The 21,736-nt window shown below is 35.9% G+C and overlaps 1 protein-coding gene across 1 annotated transcript in view; it reads right to left on the minus strand.

The window, feature by feature from the left end:
- LOC126965898 (phosphofurin acidic cluster sorting protein 1) overlaps positions 1-21,736 on the minus strand; it is a 167,572-nt gene that overhangs the window by 85,791 nt on the left and 60,045 nt on the right. The window lies entirely within an intron of this gene.

The following is a 21,736-nucleotide window of genomic DNA, read 5'->3' on the forward strand; positions in this document are numbered from 1 at the left end:
AGACGCTATATATACTCATAATCTAGCCGGCATCCTGTGCAAAGGAGCCTCCTATTGGTGATCGTTGTGATAAAATTAACACGTAGTCAAGAAATTATCTTAAACAAAAATTATTTTATACTAATAATAAGCTAATAAAGCGTTATTCACTTTAACACGTATGACCACTATCACGTTTCATCTGAACGCATGGAACAATAATGCCTCTGAACGTTCTCCTACTCACGCTCGCAGACGTTTAGGCGTCACGCTGGCTACAGACCGTCCGTCCGGCCTATTTACATATTGTCATCATAAATCTTCAATGATTAGCAGATCACGGTTCTGATGTCGAATATAGCAACCTTCTACATGTTCCATAATTACGACAAACTCGAGTCTAGTCATAGCCATTCTATGATTATCATTTTCTTAGATTATTTATAAAACGTCGAAAAAATAGAATTTATAACTAACCTCTATTTTGAGCAATTAACGCACACTAACACTATCGAGTGTAAGACGTACCTTGTCACGCCCACTAAAATAATACTCCTGTCCTGTTTTGATCGGTGTTCTAACAGCAAGAGACTCTACCTAGACGTATCTAAGGGGCATTTTATTGCAAATTCAATTTTTCTTAGTATATGCAGTATGGTGGTGTAATATTTTATGGTTCTCTCTGTTTTCCTGTTTGTTTCAATATTCTCTGCCTAAAATATTTTCATATTTCAAAGAGTGCCTGGCTCGTCTTAATTATCACGAATACATCTCCTGATAGACGGCCACTCTAGGACATTAACCCTCGTCAAAGTTTACCACAACGCGTCCAGCCTCTCCTGTCACTTTTACGTCGTCCCTAATGTCCCTGTGTATATGTTTCCCACTAGTATGTGAAATATCTCGACAGGCTTATGTTATAGAACAGAAATAGGCACATTTTTTAAGGATAAAAATTATTTTGAAACCCAATTTATACTAATTCACGTAATTTACGCGACTGAAATCGCGAAAGACTGTGCTTTATAATTAAACTTTAATAGCGTTGTTATTAGATAAAACTTTGTATGTAGATGATATTCCCAGAAGGTATGTTGTTGGAACTTTGCGAAGTGAGTCGCAATATGAGTTTTAACAAGTTTACTTTGTGTGTTGTCGCATGAAAATGTTGAGATTAATCAGAATACTGCGCTACTACAGATATTATTAATATTTAAAAGTATTATAATAAGTAATCATCTCTAAAACTGAAAATTAAAATAAAATACTTTTGATTCTGATCTTATAGTACTTATACTATCTATAAAGTAAAAGTCAAATAAACTTTATTCAATTGGGCTTAAACTAAGCGCTTTTCAGTATAAATATTTCGTTTACATTACTGAATTTACCAAATGTTTGTAAATAGTTGAGCTCGTGAGAATATCATATAAGAAACTCAACGGCCACTCTTTTCAATCAATAGAGTATTTTACAATGGCTGTAATATACATAACAAATTAGTTTGTAATATAACTTCAACAATAATGAAAAAAGACATCCGAATATTTAAATCTAGCTATAATATGACCTATATGTTTATTTTAATTTACTTGCCATGCTTTCATGCATTAACTACTCAAGCAATTATGAAATTTTGCACTTAATTTGTCACGCGAACAGGAAAGGACATTTTAATAATAATATGTTGGTATATTTTATCCGAGATACCAAATAGTGGAAATATTAGTTATTTGCTCGCATAAATATGGTTACATATGTGATGTACATTTTCTGGGATCCCGTAGTAAAAGCATATTATAATACAACGCCGAGCAAAATACTTAATACCTCGACTTATCCGAGTAGACATTTACATATTACTAGGCATCGTAAAAGGGATTATTTATGCTTGCAACGACAGTTATTGAAACTCGAATGGCAGAACCGTTCGGTCATTTAGGAAGGATAAACGAAAGTTGATGGAATTAAATTGATTGAAGTTTTCGGGAAAATCGACAAATAGGCGCATTTTAGAATTTAAAGACGATTTTACGAATTTGCGAAGGAAATCACTATTAAATTATATAAAATAATTTTTGAAAATCTATGATCTACGTTCAAACAGAATACAGCTAGGGAACACGTAACATCTAAGTGACTCGACGAAAATACACATTGAATGAAACCAGTTAAAGTACAATAACAATTAATCATTGCCTCTGCGAGTGACGGCATGAATGGCGAAAATACTTATTCATTTCCATCAATCATTAATGGTGGAGCTATTTCTGTACGCAGCCATTTATTTATGTTGCTTTTTAAGTGAATTTTTATGGCGGCGAGATAATTGATCTTGTGTTTTTAGTGTACCGTACCGGTAAACAACAAGCTTACCGGGCATTGGTTGCGGCGCTGGGCTAAAAGTTACCGAAGTGCAAAGTTCTTAAGGAAAAAAAAACCGTTCTTTCCGGCCGGAACTAGCGCGTAGTTATGGACGTTGCGTTGTCGATAACTACTCTTTGTAACTTCAGCCAACATTCTCTGCTGCTGCTGTATATAAGGAATACCCGGGCGTAGTTAGTAAGGCGTAGTCCCGAATTCATGGATGTCAGCCATTGTCCATCCGATCCTTAAAAAAGGTGACAGCTCGCATTCGACTAACTTCAGCCTTAATACCGTACCCCAAACATATTCTCCATGCTCAAATCGAAACGTCAGCTTGGCATATCTAGAGAAACGTCAGTTAATAAATAACCAACAGTATGGCTTTCACCATCGTAGATCAGCTGAAGATTTTCTTGTAGGTATGCCTTATATGCAGATAAGCAGAACCCTTTGAAACCATAGGAGAAGGCTTCATAGTTAATTTGCATAAAGCGTAGGCTAAGTCACTTCTCTTGAAACTTCTTTTATATGGGCTTCCCGAGAGTTGTTGCAAATAGATAGTACTGGCAATGCTATAAACCTGGCCATGCAGGTCTCTCACGAAATCTTTGCCGGAGGAAACTCGTATCTTCTATCTTGTCAATATAGACGCGCTATATCTGTAAAGCGCATTTCCAGCCACACAATATAAAGTACTCGTATTGCTCTCGTCTCTAGTCTAGTCTGGTACATCCCTCTCGAACCATTTGGCCAATTTTCGGGAATCCAGTTCTCTGTAGATCACATGACATTCATTATCTCATTTCATTTTATATCTTCTACCAAAGTTATCACTAGGGATAGGGGTATTCCGGAGAGCCGTTTGATCAGATTCCTGCCGGGAAATCTAGATTACATTGCGCCATTGAAGGAACTATCTGTCAAGTACAATAAAAATATTCCATAAGCTTTACTGCACGATGTTATCAGGACATGGGCACATTAAAAAATATCCGTATACCTTTCTAAACGGCGGGCTTTCTAAAGTATGGTGCTTCAAGAGAATGTGGGTGGAGGTGATCATTTAATATCAGTTAATTCTTAAGCACGTCTGACCCCCTCTTCCATAAAGAAGTGTATCAGGATCGTGGCAATACCAGTTTGCTATCTCTATTTCCCTAGCTGCTACTTGTAAATGAATGTAATGTTGATCTACACATTTAATTTGAACACAAAACTGTCGTAGATATTTAAAGTCGAAGTAGAGCTCCACATAAAAATCTACAGTTAAAGTCCTTAACACAATATAATATAAAACACGGCCAGTAGAGAGCTGGTGAAGTATCGTTAGCAGCCGGAACTGTGTTGACAGCAACTTTATAAGCGGCTCAGAACCACAAGTGGGCGAAGTATTAAATCCGCGCTCAAAAGCCTTCTCGCAGTTGTGCAGTCGACGTAAAGAGCACGGCGTACTTGTCCTTGTTATATGAATAACGTAGTTAGTAGTGCCACGAGAATACTTTTCATATTATTAAGGATAGTTTTTCTTTTTTTATGAAAAAGGAGGACAAACGAGCGTACGCATCACTTGGTGTTAAGTTATCACCGCCACCCACATTCTCTTACAATACCGGAGGAAACACAGGAGCGTTGCCAGCCTTTAAGGAAGGTGTACGCGCTTTTTTTGAAGGTACCCATGTCGTATCGTCCGGGAAACACCGCACAAGGAAGCTCATTCCACAGCTGAAAACTGCACTGTATATGGCCGCCACACATCCAGATGTTGGGGATGTTATCCTAACTTGTGGCGTGTCCTGCGAAGGTGAAGATATATATTTGATACAGCAATCAGCTAAATGATATAAAAAGTTCTGTTTTTAATGTTCCGTTACTCAAAAGGAGAATACGGAACTCTTATAACATCAATTCGTCCACGTCATTACGTCCATTCATCCATTAGTCTGTCTGTCAAGACTTTTTATCTTGGAAACGCGTGGAGGTGTTGAGTTAAAATGCGATATCAAGCAAATAACTCCTAAGTGAGAATTAATAATATGAGAATTATTAATATTTATAAATTATATTTATCTATTTATTTATATAGGTAATCAATTAAAATTATTATAGAGTGAATGTGAAGTGTGCTTTAATAAGAATAATTAGTGTCAGTGTTTTGTGTGTCAGTCTGTTTTTTGTGTTTTAAATTCCTTATATTTTTTTTTAATAATAAATCCTTACGGCCTAATAAATAATCATGGTATAAAGATATACCTGAGAATAAACGAAGAATATTCAAAATGTTTATAAATGGAAGTTTATTGATGTGAAACATCTATAGCCGCACCGATTTCTGGCGTGGCGACGCATGCTGTGGCGACGCGTCGCCTTGTCACAGTAATACCGTCCTCAGAGGCAACATCGAATATAACTATTACCGAAGTCACTGATTAAACGAATTAAGTAGTCACGATTTGAAATAAATTCATAAATTTTTGTATTATTAATGAAAATAAATGTTTATTCAATAAATAGTCATCGTTATCTGGAAAAAAATCGTAATATTTTATTTTATCATTATGACATATTTAGTTCCTATCACAATATATTCTTTTCTTCATATTACTTTTACAAAATAATGTCGATGTTTCACATCTGCCAGGCGTCCCGTGACGGCTCACATGTTTTTTTAAGGCCGCTATAGTTTTACGACTTTTGTATCCCCTAGCTCGTAACAATATTTATTAGTACAAATGAAGTAAGTGCTATTTAATCCATTCGAGGTTATCCTCTATGACGTTATTTTGTTTCCTTTAAAAATTCCTTAAAATATAGCAACTGATGATTTTGTCCACATTCTGGATAACTGTCGCAGTAACTAATTAATACTTCGCCCAAATGTACTATATTATTGACTTATTCCGAATAGTAGGCATAACAAAATTCGACAAATAGTAATTACATCAGATATTATCTATATCTAATTGTATAGCCATGGATAGATTGCCTGAGTATGCAAAACAACATTCACATAACCATAATCTATTTGTGATAATTTGGCAGAAAGATGAGTACTAATACGTATAAGATGTATTCGTTTCGTCACACAATACTTGACAACACTCCCAGCAACTGAACTTGGTGCTCGTGTACTGAACTCGCGTCGTTTTCAGTACACAAGCTCAAAACTTACACTCAACTTGCCAACTTATGGCCGTTCCCTATTCAGTCTATATCTTACTTGAGATAAAAATCGTAACAATTGACTTTTCTGTCCCAATAAACTTATCGACGGTAACTCACCTCCCGTACACGCTGTCTGTCAATGGGACGACGTATAGCTTACCAGCGATAGAAGTTTGTATGGAAATTGCAATTCACGCGTCCCAATATAAGGCGATAAGAATGACTTATCGGGTATATTGGGACAGCTTCAGATTATTGACAGCTAATTACCGACAGCAGAAGTCAGTAATTTATCTCTATCTGTAGATAGTATATTGGGAACGGCCGATTATTGCTCAAGCATTGCTTTTGCAAATTACGCATTTAATTAAAAACTACGATACCTACACGTCTTGACTGCACTCAGTCTCGGGTAGTCACCGTAGTAGACACTGCAAGATGGTCGGGATCATCCCGACTTTTCATAACTTATTATCCCGACACCCGTAAAATTACAAATATCCCGAGATTATATGAACTGGCAAAATCTGGGCACACTTTTTTAAAAGATGTGATAACATTGACTTTAAAATTAAAAAAATTGTGTCATTTGTTCTTTCAATTCCTGTAAGTTCCTTAGTCTGAGAGTGTTAAGCCTCAATTGCTTGTATTCGAATGAACGAAACCACTTGGCATTCGACCTAATAAAAGCGGAGTTAGTTATCTAATTAAATTTTGATCATAATTGCTAAAATTTTAAGTCATTTTTAGGCACACCACCAGTACAGCCACACCTTGAAAATAGCGCAAAAAAGAATGCTGGGAGAGTTTCTTGCGCCGCTTCTTCTCTCTCAGAGCACCCTTTGTTTCCGAAGCGGTAGTAGTATCTAGTATATTAGATATGACATCAAAGAGAATTCTAAAGGAATCCATTTTGAGAAAATAAATGTATTTAATGCCTTTAGTAACGAAATGAGTCTGTGAAAACTTACCTCTAAAGTATATGTGCCAACATAAAAAAATAAGTATCTTTTTATAGTTTCAATTCTAAAGTAAAAAAATAGTTTTTGTTTATCCCGATAAAAATCCCAACATTTTGATAATTTATTCAGAAATTTTAATTTTCTGATCTGGCTCCCCTAGTACCAAAAGAAAATGCGTGAACTTCTTCACTTCAAAGAATGCTACGAGAGCCTGGGCGATAGTGATAACTAAAAAAAAGCCCGCTGAGTTTGTTGCGCCCATTGTTCTTAGGTCTGAAGCATTCCTTTTGAAATGGGTGGTAGTTTTTGACTTTCAATTAGTGATGTCATATCCTATTTTGAATAAAAATATATGAATTTGAATAAACAAAAGGTATCAAGCAATTTTTAGTAAAATGAAGTGGTAATAAGGACATGCGCATTTTCACTTTCATATTTTCTCAGTTCTGATCGATACAAATTAAAATGATTAGATAGAGCCTCTTGCTGGTAGACAACCGATGAAAAAAGGCCAGATTTATTACTTTAGTGTGCGTGACAAGCTACGTCTATAATTATATATATCTCGATATAATACTAACGGCCGTTCCAAATATACTATTTACATATAGTGATAAATTACTACCTTTTACTGTCAGTAATTAGTTGTCAAAAATTTGAAGCTGTCCCAATATACCCGATAAGTCATTCTTATCGCCTTATATTGGCGCGTGAATTGCAATTTCCATACAAACTTCTATCGCTGGTAAGCTATACGTCCTCCCATTGTCAGACAGCGTGTATGGATAAGGTGAGTTACCGTCGATAAGTTTATTGGGACAGAAAAGTCAACGATAGTTACGATTTTTATCTCAAGTAGACCACAACCAGAGATAGACTGAATATGGCGAACGGCCGTAAATCTATAAATATTAAATCATATGTATCAAAAGAATTTACTTTTCGCAAAAGCATTCCCTAAAAAATTGCATGACGGGCTGACAGAACGCGTCATCTAATCAGAAACTCGTTAAACACGGCCGCGCTCTTATCACGACGTAATAACGCAGGGATTACAATAACAATAATATTTATATCGGGGAAGTAACGCGCGGTTGCCAAGATATTCGGAACTTCAGCGCGCAGCTGACGTCGCTCATCAGATAAATGATAAGGAGACAGAATTAGCCCAGCTACTGCGGACCTGTTAATAACATTTATATCTATGAAGTACGCAAATAGATATTATATTATATACCTATATTGATGCGGGCGCGAATATTTCAATATTATATCTTTAAACGAGCAATGTATCTATATATATAGAAAATGGTCTTTGCTTGAGGCTGTTTCACGCCTACACCACTAATCGTATCGAAATGAAACTACCACCAATCGATGCGAAATTTATCGTAGAAGGCTTATGGTTTTTTAATGTATTTGTAATAAGATGATTAAAATTCGCCCAGCGAAGCGGGCGGGAACGGCTGGTTTTTGTATATATAACTGAATCTCGGAAACGGCTCCAACGATTTTCATAAAATTTAGTATACCGGGGATTTCGGGGGCGAGAAATCGATCTAGCTAGGTTTCAATTTTAAAAAATGTAGTTTAATCCTTGTGTTAATGAGAAACAGCTACTGGCTACATTAACATAAGAATCCAAAGATAAATTTCGCCACTATATACAAAACTATAATAAGCTCAGTCTCATGTAATGTCCCATACATTGGGTGATCCGGAAAGCAGAAGACCCTGGTTCGAATCCAGATGTCCTATTAGTTTTTTTTTTCAAGTTTTGTACATTTTAAAAAATCCGAGCAAGGCTCGGTCGTCCGGATATTTTATAGTAAAAGCTCATTCAAATGTATGCGTATTTGCTTCATCTGAGTTTATAACTTAGGTTGGGTTGCATCATAATTATTTTCTGTTATAGTTAAAGGTTTATAGCATAGACTGCGGAATGTGTTACACCATCGTATTCCTTGGCATAGTTAAAGTTAATAAGTGAAATACCAAGTCAATATTGAAAATTTCTTTGAAACTTTCGACAAGTCGCTATTTAGCTATTTAACATTAACAATAGCGTTAACCGGCGAAGATTGAACGGTTACAGTTAACAGTTAAAGTTATGGCGTCAAAAATTGTCAAATAGCGCAACTCGTTTATTTTTTGTACTTTGACATGTTCGTTATTGTTAAAGTTAGTTGGTGCAACCCGGCCTCAACAATACAATATACATATATCACATAGACAAACAAAGAATGTGAGAGAGAAGAAAATCTTTAACGGAGATACAGCAAGATAGAAAAGGTAAGCGAGTCTATTGTTACTGTAACCGATCTTGTTCGACAGGTCGTAAACAGTCAGCCACGATGGGCGATCTCATAGTGACCTAACACAAACAGAACTGGTGAACTGCAGATAATAATTAGTGGTAAACAAGCAAGATTTCAGATATAATTTGAATTTGGAGTCAAAAATATAATGGAATTTTGAGGGATTTCGTATCAAAGTTTGGGGAGCCATTATCAATGGAACTGTTATTATTTTATTAAAAATATTGCGTAGTACAAACAAGGGGTAGTCGAGGATTTATTTTAATAGAGTAACAACGCTGTTATTTCGCTCTCGTGTACTTCTCAATGGAATATCTGCGCTCTACAATGATTAATTAACAAATGTTTGCTTTTGGGGAAAGTTGTCTTCGAGTAAGCTAGGTCCGGTATCCACCAAAGCGGAGAGGAGATGTATTTTGAAAACCAATCCGATTTCGTCCACATCTCCACTCCGCTTAGCTTCGGTGGAAATGGATCAAGCGGAGAGGAGAGGAGATGTCTCATTTTTGTATAGAATTAGATAGTGCCACGTCGAGCGATCTTTCGTAAACATGATGACTGATTTCGAGCTCTCACAGCTCACATCTCCTCTCCACTTTGGTGGATTCCGGGCCTTAAGTTTGACAGCCTGCAATGGTTAACTATCTTCGAAGTGGTAACTATTAATACCAATACTTAATAGCCTACAAATAATATTATAAACGCGAAAGTTTGTAAGAATGTAAATCATTATCGCACAAAATAGTGAACAATAAAATACAATAAAAATTGATAATTTTAATGCACATTTAGTAGTTTCAAATTGATTCTCATATCAAAATAAACACTTTTATCGCTTGTGTTATTATAAAGCAGATAAACTTTGCGTTTCACGCTGCATCATTTGAACAAATAGTATTAACAATTACGACGATAACCAACCGAGTGCGTGAAACTATGGTGTATATACTTTTGCTGGCTTTCAAGCTTCCACGAGGACGACGTCGCGGGCAGCAGCTAGTTTTAATATAACAGCGCTAAGATTCGGAAGTAGGTGTTTGAGATCGAATCAATAACCAGTTACTTGAGTAACCACGGCTCCTTCAAGAGAAATACTTAATAATATAGGATAGAACAGAAATACTTTATTAGCAATAAAACACACATCCTTAATCATAATATATATAAACTAGCTGACCCAGCAAACGTTGTATTGCCGATATTAAAATCGCGATACAAAAGTAACTGTTGATCGTAGATGGGTGAAAATTTGAAGTTGTATGTATTTTTTAATGCCACATTATAAAAAAATAAAAACAAAAAATTTCGTCCAAAAATTAAAAAAAAAATTAAGGGTGAACAACCCTTATTACTTAGGGGTATGAAAAATAGATGTTGGCCGATTCTCAGACCTACTTAATATGCTCACAAAATTTCATGAGAATCGGTCAAGCCGTTACGGAGGAGTACGGGAACGAACATTGTGACACGAGAATTTTATATATAAGATTACGTGACACGTTGTTTGTCCGCGATAGACTCCTAAACTAATGAACTGATTTTAATGGGGATTACTTCATGGAGTGCAGTTTGGTCCAACTTGAGAGATAGGATGGTTTTAATTTCGATTTGGGGCCCATAATTATTTTTATTTTCAATATTTGTTTTGTACTGTATTTTTTTCTATGAGAGAATCTAGTGACGCACGGTTTGACAGTTCCGCTGAGAAACAGTTTCATTATAACAACAGGGAGCATTTTTTACGAAATAATTCTTGATGTTTTGAAATATTATTGGCAAATTCCTATAAAACAGTATTTTTCTATTATCTACAGAACAACGTCTGTCGAGCCAGCTAGTAACAGAATAAATCTTAAAATAATAAATTAAATTAAATGTAACAAAAATTATTAAAAAATATAAAAAAAACTAGCTGCCCCGACAGACGTTGTTCTGTAGATAGTAAAAAAACAACTGTTTTATATTTCAAAACATCAAAAATTATTTCGTAAATATGCTCCCTGTTGTTAGAATGAAATTGTTTCACAGCGGAACTGTCAAACCGTGCGTCACTAGATTCTCTCATAGAAAATATGTCCATACAAAACAAATATTGAAAATAAAAAAAATTATGGGTCCCAAATCGAAATAAAAACTACCCTATCTCTCAAGTTGGACCAAACTACACTCCATGAAGTAATCACCATTAAAATCCGTTCATTAGTTTAGGAGTCCATTGAGGACAAACATTGTGACACGAGATTTATATATATTAAGATTAATGAACTGTGCGGCGCCTGATTCCCTGCTAAAGGAGCTGACTTTGTATATTATTGGTCAATGCAGAAGACACCATCACAACACTGGTTTTCAGTAGCCCCTCGTGACGACATTTGTAGTAGACAGATGAAGTTTTACCATTGTAATTTTTTTTGGCAAAGGGAATGAACGAATATCATAATGTTAATTAATCAACATCTTGAAAATGTATAGAGTTATAAAATCTAATATATAAAATTCTCATGTCGCGGTGTTTGTAATTAGACTCCTTCGAAATTCTTATGAAATTTTGAGTGCATATTGGGTAGGTCTGAGAATCGGACAACATCTATTTTTCATCCCCCTAAATGTTAAGGGCGGTCCACGGCATTTTTTTTTTTAATTTGTTTGATTATGAGTCAGCATTAAAAAATACATACAACTTCAAATTTTCACCCATCTACGATCAACAGTTACTTTTGTATCGCGAATTTAATATCGGCAATACAACGTTTGCTGGGTCAGCTAGTATAATTATAAATAACTTATTATAATTAAGTTATTTATTATTTATTATTACAAGGAAACATAACAAACACATCACAAGAACTGAACAATATAGGAAAGAGATACAAAATATAAATGTAGATGCGTCCTAACACATGTTTCACAAATACAATAATAACAAAAAGAAAAATCAAAGGTATACAGTCACAAAACGCAAACATTCACAGATGTAACTAATTTAAAAGATGTAGACAAATGAAATTAATTAAAACTAAACTTGGGGCAACGATAAGAACGAATTTAATTTTAATTCTAAACTGTGTCTGAACACAGCAGCAGCACGAAAACATGTCGATGTCGAGAAAACTATATTAATAGTTTTCTACTACTACTACTTACTAATTTTATAGAAAAAAATATAACTATATTAAATCATATTAAAGTTTGTAAGTAAATGTACAAATAATAACTATATTATATGTGGCATAAGATATAGAAGCAGCGAGATACTTGGTATAAATGATTCGTGTAATATTTGTTAATATTTAACATAGTTGTCACCGACTATGTTACACCGCGTTCCTGTGTCCAAACACAATTGTTTTACAAACAATGCGAATTAATATCCGGCGACGAGCGTCGCGTGTTTCGTTAGACCCGACCATTTGTAACTCATAACATTTCATTCGCATACATCACTAAATCTACAAATGACATTGATTTGATTAATTTTAATGGATTTTTTTAGATAATTCATACGTCTAGATAGACTGTGACAGCTGTGAACATACCGAAAATGAAACGGCAGTGTAGAAGTGAGTGACAGTACAACAAGAACTAAATGGTCTTGACTACAAATTTCGCGGGAAATTGCAGCCAAATGCCATCATGTACCGCATTGATAATAAGTTCTCCACATGAAGTGATTTTAGTAGATCAACTGCTAAATTCTTTGTGATTTGAACTGTCTGAATAGAGTTTCAACAAAATACAAGTGACAAAAATCGGTTCAATAAAAGATTAAATCTATCTATTATTTTCTATCTTCGGTAATAAATAAAAATCGCAAGGTGTGAGCATGACCTGCGACTGATCTTAGTGAGTACTTCATCATCGTCATCAGCATATCAAAATAAACAGTTGAGATGCAGAAAAAACAGTTTAGGAGAGAATACACAGCCTTGGGGAACTCCCAAGGTTTAAGGGGACGGATTGGAGCAACATCCGCCGACAACGAATTGTATGCTACGACCAGTGAGGAATCTGGAGGTCGAAATGCCTAAACTCTCAGTTATCCTAAATGGTGGAAGCATCAAGAGGAGTGCCGTGTGCCATATTTGAGCGAAGGCCTTTGCTATATCCAACTTATGCCTTGCTTTTGATTTTATTATAGTATTATAATAATATTATTATTTGATGACAGAGCGAAATACTAGTTACTACCTTACATTTATACTTCGACAGTCTTACTCAGATTACTGCTGGTCTCCCAAGAGCCTTAGAACAATATATAAACGAATTCCACGCTATCTGATAACTCTGAACCCACTTATCATTTGGATTAACACAATTTCCTACCGTGCGGGGATTTCAGTATCTACAGCAAACACAACGCTAATGATACGCAGTTGTGTTGCTTTAGAGTTTAGATTAACGGATTATCTCGGATGGAGTAGGTCTCCTCGTGAGTGGGGTACGTGGAGGGGCTGTGGAGGGGTGGGGAGACGGCTGGGAGACGAATGACGTGCTCCGAAATTATAATATCGCACGTGCTTTGTGTATGAATATCTGTTGCTCTATGTAATGTCAACACACTCCAATAAACTTATAATCTTAGATAATTTATACGGCTAGATGGAGCCTCTTTCTGCTAGACAACCGATGAAACCAAGGCTATTTACTTTATTGTGAGTGACAAGTTACGTACAGTCGCGATTTGTATGGCACTTTGTTTTAGTGTGCGTGCATTGCTCAAAATAGAGGTGAACTGTCAAACTCAGCTGTTTTTTTCGTTTTTACAGCTGTCACAGACGAACTAGACGTATAAATGATCTAAGCTTATTATAAAACAACAAATAACGAATTATTTGCTGTTTTTCTCGGAAAGTGACTTCGCATTTATATTGCAAATGGGCTGAAACAGTGTCATTTATTTCGGGCAGAAAATCTATTATCTAATGACGTGTTGTATATTTGACTTCTTGTTTGGCTATTTATTCATGAAAGAAGGGAAGAGACGAGCAAGACGTTCAGCTTATGGTAATTGGCATGCCCTACCTATTACAATGCAGTGTCAGAATTCTTGAAAAATCCAAAAATTGTGAACGTCACTGCAATTGCGCTCATAATAGCTCAGATGGGACATCCGGAAAGCAGAAAAGACCCTTTTTTTCAAGTATTGTACATTCTTAAAAATCCGAGCAAGGCTCGGTCGTCCAGATAATATAATTGTATTTATAGAGTTCAAACATTGAACATACTTTAATCACGGACGAGTAAAAAAAGAAGGACTCCTCGCCGTGATATTAGCAAGTGAAGCACCATTATGCTAGTGTGTGAGCGGTTACGGCGGATACTAGTTACACAATTTTTCCCCCTTTTAAATAATCATATATGACCACAAATACTTATATAGTATCGTTTATAAAGTATATTTAAAATATTTTATTGAGAACGCAAATTGATCTGTCACAGACGATGACAATTCTCATAATGACCGCCTATCGGCCTGTAGTAGTGTAAGTGTGTGCGTGGGGCTATGTACTTACACGTTAATCGGCTAGTTTTGGTGCGACACTATTATGTAAGGTGACACGGAGTCCTTATTTCTTTACTAGTCCGTACTGTACTGTAATGTGTAGATTGACAGTTAGTCTCGAGATTGACTTTCTAAACTCACTTTCAAAGATCGCTGATGCGAGTGATTGGTTTCTGATCACTCGGAACGATGACGAAATACTTTATTAAGAGACGATTATTAATTGAAATTGTAACTTCAGTGATAACCGGAAATTGAAGATTATTTTCGACAGCTGTTTAAATATTTAAAAAAAAATGACAGTTTGGTTTTAAATGATCAGTATTGCTTTCCATCCGATATAATCCACCAGGGGGAGGCTCCTTTGCACAGGATGCCGGCTTGATTATAGGTACCACAACGGTCTGAAGGGCGCCGTAGCTAGTGAAATTACTGCGCAAAGGAGACTTAACATCTTATGCCTCAAGGTGACGAGTGACGAGACGAAACTTTCTGTGTGTCTTCAGGTGGATTCGAGAATGGTTTAGATTCACAATTGAACTACCTCCTAAACGCCTGGACCGATTTTGATGATTTTTATGTGTGTTCTAGTGAATTTGAGATTGGTTTAGATTCTCAATTCCGTCCATATAATATAATTCTCCTGCTCATGTGTATGTTAGTGAACTCCTCCTAACGGATGGAGATTTTTCAAATTTAAGACGTGTGTACAGGACAACGTTTGATATATACAGGTTGTCCCAAAGTTATGGGACATGAAGGGAAAGTACCTTAAATATCGAAGATAAGCTATTTAGCTGAAAGAAGACTTTATGTTATTTTTAAAAGTTAGTAATCCTGCATTAAAAGATTTTCTAAAAATTACTTGCTTCGTCTGGGAATCGAACCGACTTAAATGTAAAAAAAGAAACACCCCTACTATCGATAGAATGGCCAAAAACTAATAACTCTTCTTAAGTAACATAGTATTTTAAAAGAAAGGAACAACGTTAAATGAATGTTTTCCTTCTTGTATTGGTACGAATGGACCGATTAGATGGCCGGCCTGATCCCCGGACCTTACACCATTAGATTTCTTCTTTTGGGGATATGTGAAAGATATGCTATACAAAAAGCGATAAGAGAACGTGAGCGAGTTACAAACAGAATAGTACCATATCATATCAAGTATTCACCATAAAATGATAAGAAAATCAACAGCGGACTCATTAAAAGATTGGCGATTTGCGTAAGATAAGAGAGATCACATTTTGAGCATTTAATTAATTAATTTACAAAATAATACCCACTTAATTGACTACTTTCTTTTAAAATACTATGTTACTTAAGAAGAGTTATTAGTTTTTGGCCATTCTTTCGATTGGCATCATAAAAGTAGGGGTGTTTTTTTTTATATGTAAGTCGGTTCGATTCCCAGACCAGGCAAGTAATTTTCAGAAAATATTTGAATGCAGAAGTACTAACTTTTAAAAATAACATAAAGTTCTTTCAGTAAAATAGCCTATCATCGATATTTAAGGTACTTTCCCTTCATGTCCCATAACTTTGGGACACCCTATATATATATTTCACACTATAGGTATATCAAATATCGAACGTGTAATCATGAACAACAGATATAAGCTTACGTACAAGCAACCTTCACGCACTACTGCCCACTTTATAATAAAAATAAAATTGTAACATTATGAGGCTCGGCAATTGTGATCGAATTTTATGAAGCAAATACCGCCTTCTACGGTCTTCTAAAATAACCAAACTATTTTATTTCACACTAGCTGACCCAGCAAAAGGTTGTATTGCCATCATAGTTAACATCTGTAGCTATTCTACCAATTGCACAGGATGCCGGCAAGATTATACGTACCATAACGGCGCCTATTTCTGCCATGAAGCAGTAATGTGTAAGCATTCCTTTGTTTCGGTCTGAAGGGCGCCGTAGCTAGTGAAATTATTGGACAAAAGAGACTTAACATCTTATGTCTCAAGGTGACGAGCGCAGTTGTAGTGCCATTCAGAATTTTTGGGGTTTTTCAAAAATCTGCCGCCCGAGCGCCTGAGCGGCACTGCATTGTAATGAGCAGGGCGTATCAATTACCATGGACATCCTGCTCGCCATGTTCCTTATTTTCATTAAAAAAATAAGATTTCGCAACAATCACCCCAACTTTTTCATATAATATATCTATATCGCAATAGGTACTATATTCTTACGGTAAACAACTCGGGACTTGATACAAAAGGATAATGTTACCATTGTTATAAACTCCGAGTAAAGCTAATCAACGGAAACTTTTCCAAGCCCATTCTATCGCGTGCACTCAATGGACTTAATTAATTAGATGTTTCATTCATAACGACAGATACAATATACGACAGGAATACTTTCATTTCTCTGTCTGTTACTCTGTATTACGAGCATTATAGATCTTTATATATATATTTTTTTTTTCAATGAAAATAAGGGACGAGACGAGCCGGACGTACAGCTGATGGTAGCTGATTCTCGAAAGACCCAAAAACTATGAGCGGCACTACAACTGCGCTCGTCACGTTCGCGTTGAGACATAAGTTGTTAAGTCTCGTTTGTCCAGTAATTTCACTAGCTACGGCGCCCTTCAGACAGAAACATAGTAATGCTTACACGACGAGCGCAATTGTAATGCCGCTCAGAATTTTTGAGTTTTTCAAGAATCCAGAGCGGTACTGCATTGTAATGGGTAGGGTGTATCAATTACCATCAGCTAATCGTCCTGCTCGTCCCATTCCTTATTTTCATTAAAAAAAATGTATTTGCTGTTAGCCTAAAATCCAAGTGATTACTTATTGTACGTTTAAAGACTGACAGGATAACGTCTGCGGGGTTCAGATGTAACAGTTATAAACTGGAATTACCATATAAAATTGATATACAAAATATTGAAGGCTATTCCGGTAAATCAATATATTATATATATGAAATGAATCCGGCAACTGGCTCCTTGGCTCCGCGTCGCAAGCCGGCCATCCGGAAATATACTTTTGGCATTGACTCTCGCATTTTTAAGATATATATTTAAAACTACGCAGAGGTTTTTATGACCAAGCTCATGGTCGCTCAGAGAGCAGAGAAGAGGGCCCGGAGATTCCCTGCCAGATCGAATCAGAAGTGAGGAGATCCATAAGAGAACAAAATTCACCGATATAACCCGGAAGATTGCGAAATGGACGTGGCAGTGGGCAGGGCTCATAGCTCGAAGGACAGATGGCCGTTGGGGCAGTAATCCTCGAATGGCGACCACGTACTGACGATGGACCGATGACCTGGTCAAGATCACCGGAATACGTTAGATGAGGGTAGCGCAGGGCCGATGGTCGTGGAGATCTTTGGCGGAGTTCTTTGTCCAGCAGTGGACGTCTTTCAGCTGTTAAATATGCAAAGGATATATTCGACAATACTACTTCTACAGATTTCACTAATTTCTTTGTCAGTGGTCTAACCTTTTAGATCTCACGGCAAAACTGCTATTTCAGTTTATAAAAAATAATAAAAAGCTGTGTAAATAATAGTAGATAAGAAATGTAAGTAAGTGTAAAGAAATGAAATAAAGTATTTAAACTTAAAACATAATAATTCTTCTGGAGTATAAAGTATTGTCGTGGCTCATAATGCTCAAAGTGCGATATTAAGAAACAAAATATATCATAAATTAGTTTTGTTTTTGCCAATTTATTGTGATAAGTAAGTGGGACACCGATATTTAACGGATGATAAGCCTCGCTAGGTCCGACAGCGCTACAGTTGGAGGTTTAATATCAAACGAGTCAGTCCGCTCCACTTTGAACTTGAATCGCAGACACGAACTGACTTACCAACCTATACGTACATGTTTATATAGTTTACTATCCGGGCCTTACTCATTTTCTTTAATTCGTTGAACTTAAGGCGAAGAGTAAGCAGAAAACACGCAAACAAGGTGTTTTTAGACAAGTTTTTTGATGAAAATATAGCATTTGGAGCTATGAACACTACTTTATCCTGTTACACATACCCTTAAGTCTTACTTGTAGGTTGCTAATGCTTGCTGTTAGTTAAACTTAACACTCCAGAGCTATTATCAACTACCAGTTTTATTTGAGGTTAAACAAGTTTTTTTTCGGCATGATGCATTTGTTTAGTATACTGCTCTCATAAAAGTTGTTCTTATAGCTTTAACTTTTTTGTGTTGGTACTTTTATTAAGATTAGTAATCAATAATGAGGATTGTAAGCAATTAAACTGTTTGCGCCTGTTAAAATGTTAAATTTTCGACGCAAGAATTCTGAAAATATTGGCATTGTTACATAGGAGCCGTGAACTCATATCGCTCAAGGTCGCCGGCATTTAGTGTCGCCTTATGTTATTTGGCGCAACAGCAAAAAATGATCAATAGGAAAATTTGTATGTAATACGAATGTGTAATCGACGATATACTACGTTTGGATAAATAAGAACACTGCCTAGGCTGGTTTTTATGAGCGTCTTGAAACAGTGCAAATGAACAGAAAAAAAGTTCAAACCACACTATAATATATGATCTATGTAGGTTTCATCATCATCATCATCATTTCAGCCGAAAGACGTCCACTGCTGGACATAGGCCTCCCCCAAATATCGTCATGATGATCGGTCCTGCGCTGCCCTCATCCAACCTACTCCGGCGATCTTGACCATATCGTCGGTCCATATTGTGGGAGGCTTAACAACATTACGTCTTCCGGTGCGTGGTCGCCATTCGAGGACCTTACTGTCCCAACAGCCATCTGTCCGTCGAGCTATGTGCCCTGCCCACTGCCACATCAGTTTCGCAATCATTCTGGCTATATAAGTGACTTTGGTTCTCCTACGGTTCTCTTAATTTCTGATTCGATCTCGTAGGGAAACTCCGAGCATAGCCCTCTCCATTGCACTTTGAGCGGCAATAAGCATCGTCATAAGGGTTGTAGGTGGCATCTAGGTTTGGTTGTTTATTATTACATCAATTCATGAAATTTTGCAAACACGTTGTCAGGCTTACAGGAAAGGATCATGATCATACGTAGGACACATTTTATCCCGAAATCTTTAAACCTTTCCAAGGCAGTGCCGTAGGAATTTGATGCAGACGAAGTCGAGGCCAGAATAGACTGACACGAGTTATTAAATTAGGCTGTTTAAATAAATTAAAATGTTCACAAACGCAACTACGATAATCACATTAATAATGACCACAGCTGTTACGTTTGAGACCATTTTATAATGAATGCTTGTGTTTGGATGTAGATATATTATGTTTATAGACTCGACCAGATTTAAGTGCTAATAAAACGTGATATTTACAAACCTTCACGAACATAAGGACGAGCGCGGAAACAATATTAACTTCAACAATATTTCACGATGTATGTTTTTAATATATCTGAAAGCTGCCGTGAAATCTTTCATCAATCTGTATATACAGCAAGGCAGGTACCGTAACTAATAGTACCGATAGAGCTTTACCGAAACATTTGTAACTAATTTATGTGAGTCGAACGTGGGTTCTAGAAATAAGCGATCTGGTTTGATCAATCTATCGTAAACAAAAAACAGCCGAGTGCGAGTCAGTGTAGCACACGAAGGGTTCCGTGCTCTCGTCACGCCTTCACCAGCTTACTCCCCAAGTCCAGCGTAAGTAAAGAAGTTGTACTTCAAAAAAAAAATTAAAAAGTTAAAGACTAAGTCATCCTAAAGATGTAAATAATTTTTGTTTTGGAGTTATACTTCTTTAGGCGCGTTATGAAAAAATTATAAGAGCGAAATTTTACGATGCGCGCGCATCACTATAACACAAAAGTTGAAGGTTAAAGTTGGTTTCTAAAATATTCTGCGTTTACGTGATTCATTATTTATTTTTGGTTTCTTCGTCCATTATTAGGACAGACAAAGGGTTCAAGCCCATACAGCCGTATTCATTATTTAATAATTAATTATCAAAGCCATCTTTGCAAGATTTTTACAAAATTGTGCTTTCTAAAAACGTAGAATAGAACGAGGAATAAATCATTTTAATGATTTTTACTTCGTTAGGCCACACACACTTTTTTTTAGTGTTGCTACTTTATTTCGAGTTTAAAGACAATAGTACTATCAAGGAGTTTTCACTTTAATGAAACTGAAACACGTTACACTCGTGTTACACGTGTTGATACAGACAAACAAGAAACAATTCATAACAATTATTGAAAGTGTTATAACAGAACATTACGCATTATTAAATATAAACAACACGCGATCACTGTAATTATTCAGAACGATTCCATTCATATAATACAATAAATAATTCATCGATACATTTCGTACACTATGAACTGAAGCATATAAAGTTAAGGCCGTCCACACCTTGAATACGGGTCGGTGAAGAATGACCAATACCGTACGAACAGTAGGTTCTTGTTGTCCGTTTACTTTTCTTCTCCTAGAAGAAAAAAGCTTTATCGTTTTAAATAACTTTCTACCACAAGCACACATGTTTGTTACTTGCTAGCTAAGGAGGCATTCGGGTTGTAAAACCTACAATATACACGAAAATTAAATTTAAACCTAACACAATGTAATGAAGTAATTACATAGTAAAGTTTGATGTGGACTGGCAATTTTGTTGTCCGACCAAGATGACCTACCATCAACTTTTAATAACCGATGCGATTCGGATGCAGTTCAGTTTAGGTACCTAAACTGATTCATTAAAATTCGTACCATGAAGTGCCTTTTACTAAATGGCGTTTGCATCGCTTATGAAGAATGAACGAACGAACCGCTTATAAAATTGCGCTTTATAGCGTCAAATTATAAACCATTGAGCCATTTTTTGTACCTACTTATTAAATAATAGTAATATAAATAAATAAAGTTCTTGCAATTAAATGTTTTCTTAGGTGTTTTCGTAAAAATAACGAGTTATGAACGCAACTCCATTGATGTTTGATTTGACAAGACCACAGTACATTTTTTTTAATTCGTTCTTGCGAACAGGCTATAGCCCGGGCTCTTACTGCCTCGTCTTTAGTATTTCATTTTTGGTATTTATTTTCAGTATTTTGATTTACAAAAAAGTCCAATAAAGTATTCTCATCTCATCTTTCATCAATAAAAATTTCCTTTTCTGTATGTTTTCACTATTTTTAAAAGTTATTAACAACACGATTCACTTTCCTCTAAGGAAGTAGCAACTTCTTTCGAATCGCTCAATTTGACACATAAGCTATCCAGTTTAGGTTGAAATATTACCTCATGGTACGAATGAATGAACGAACTAAATCAGTTTGCGATTCAATTGACATCATTGCGATTTGATCAGTTGATTTGACGTCAACCTAAATTAGATAGCTCTAATCACGTTGTGGTACGAAATAGCAAAGCAGTTCATTTTAGGTTGTCAATTGATTCGCAATAAGAGTTCATGGTA

The sequence above is a fragment of the Leptidea sinapis genome, chromosome 9 (genome assembly GCF_905404315.1).
Source record: "Leptidea sinapis chromosome 9, ilLepSina1.1, whole genome shotgun sequence".
Taxonomy (NCBI): Eukaryota; Metazoa; Arthropoda; class Insecta; order Lepidoptera; family Pieridae; genus Leptidea; species Leptidea sinapis.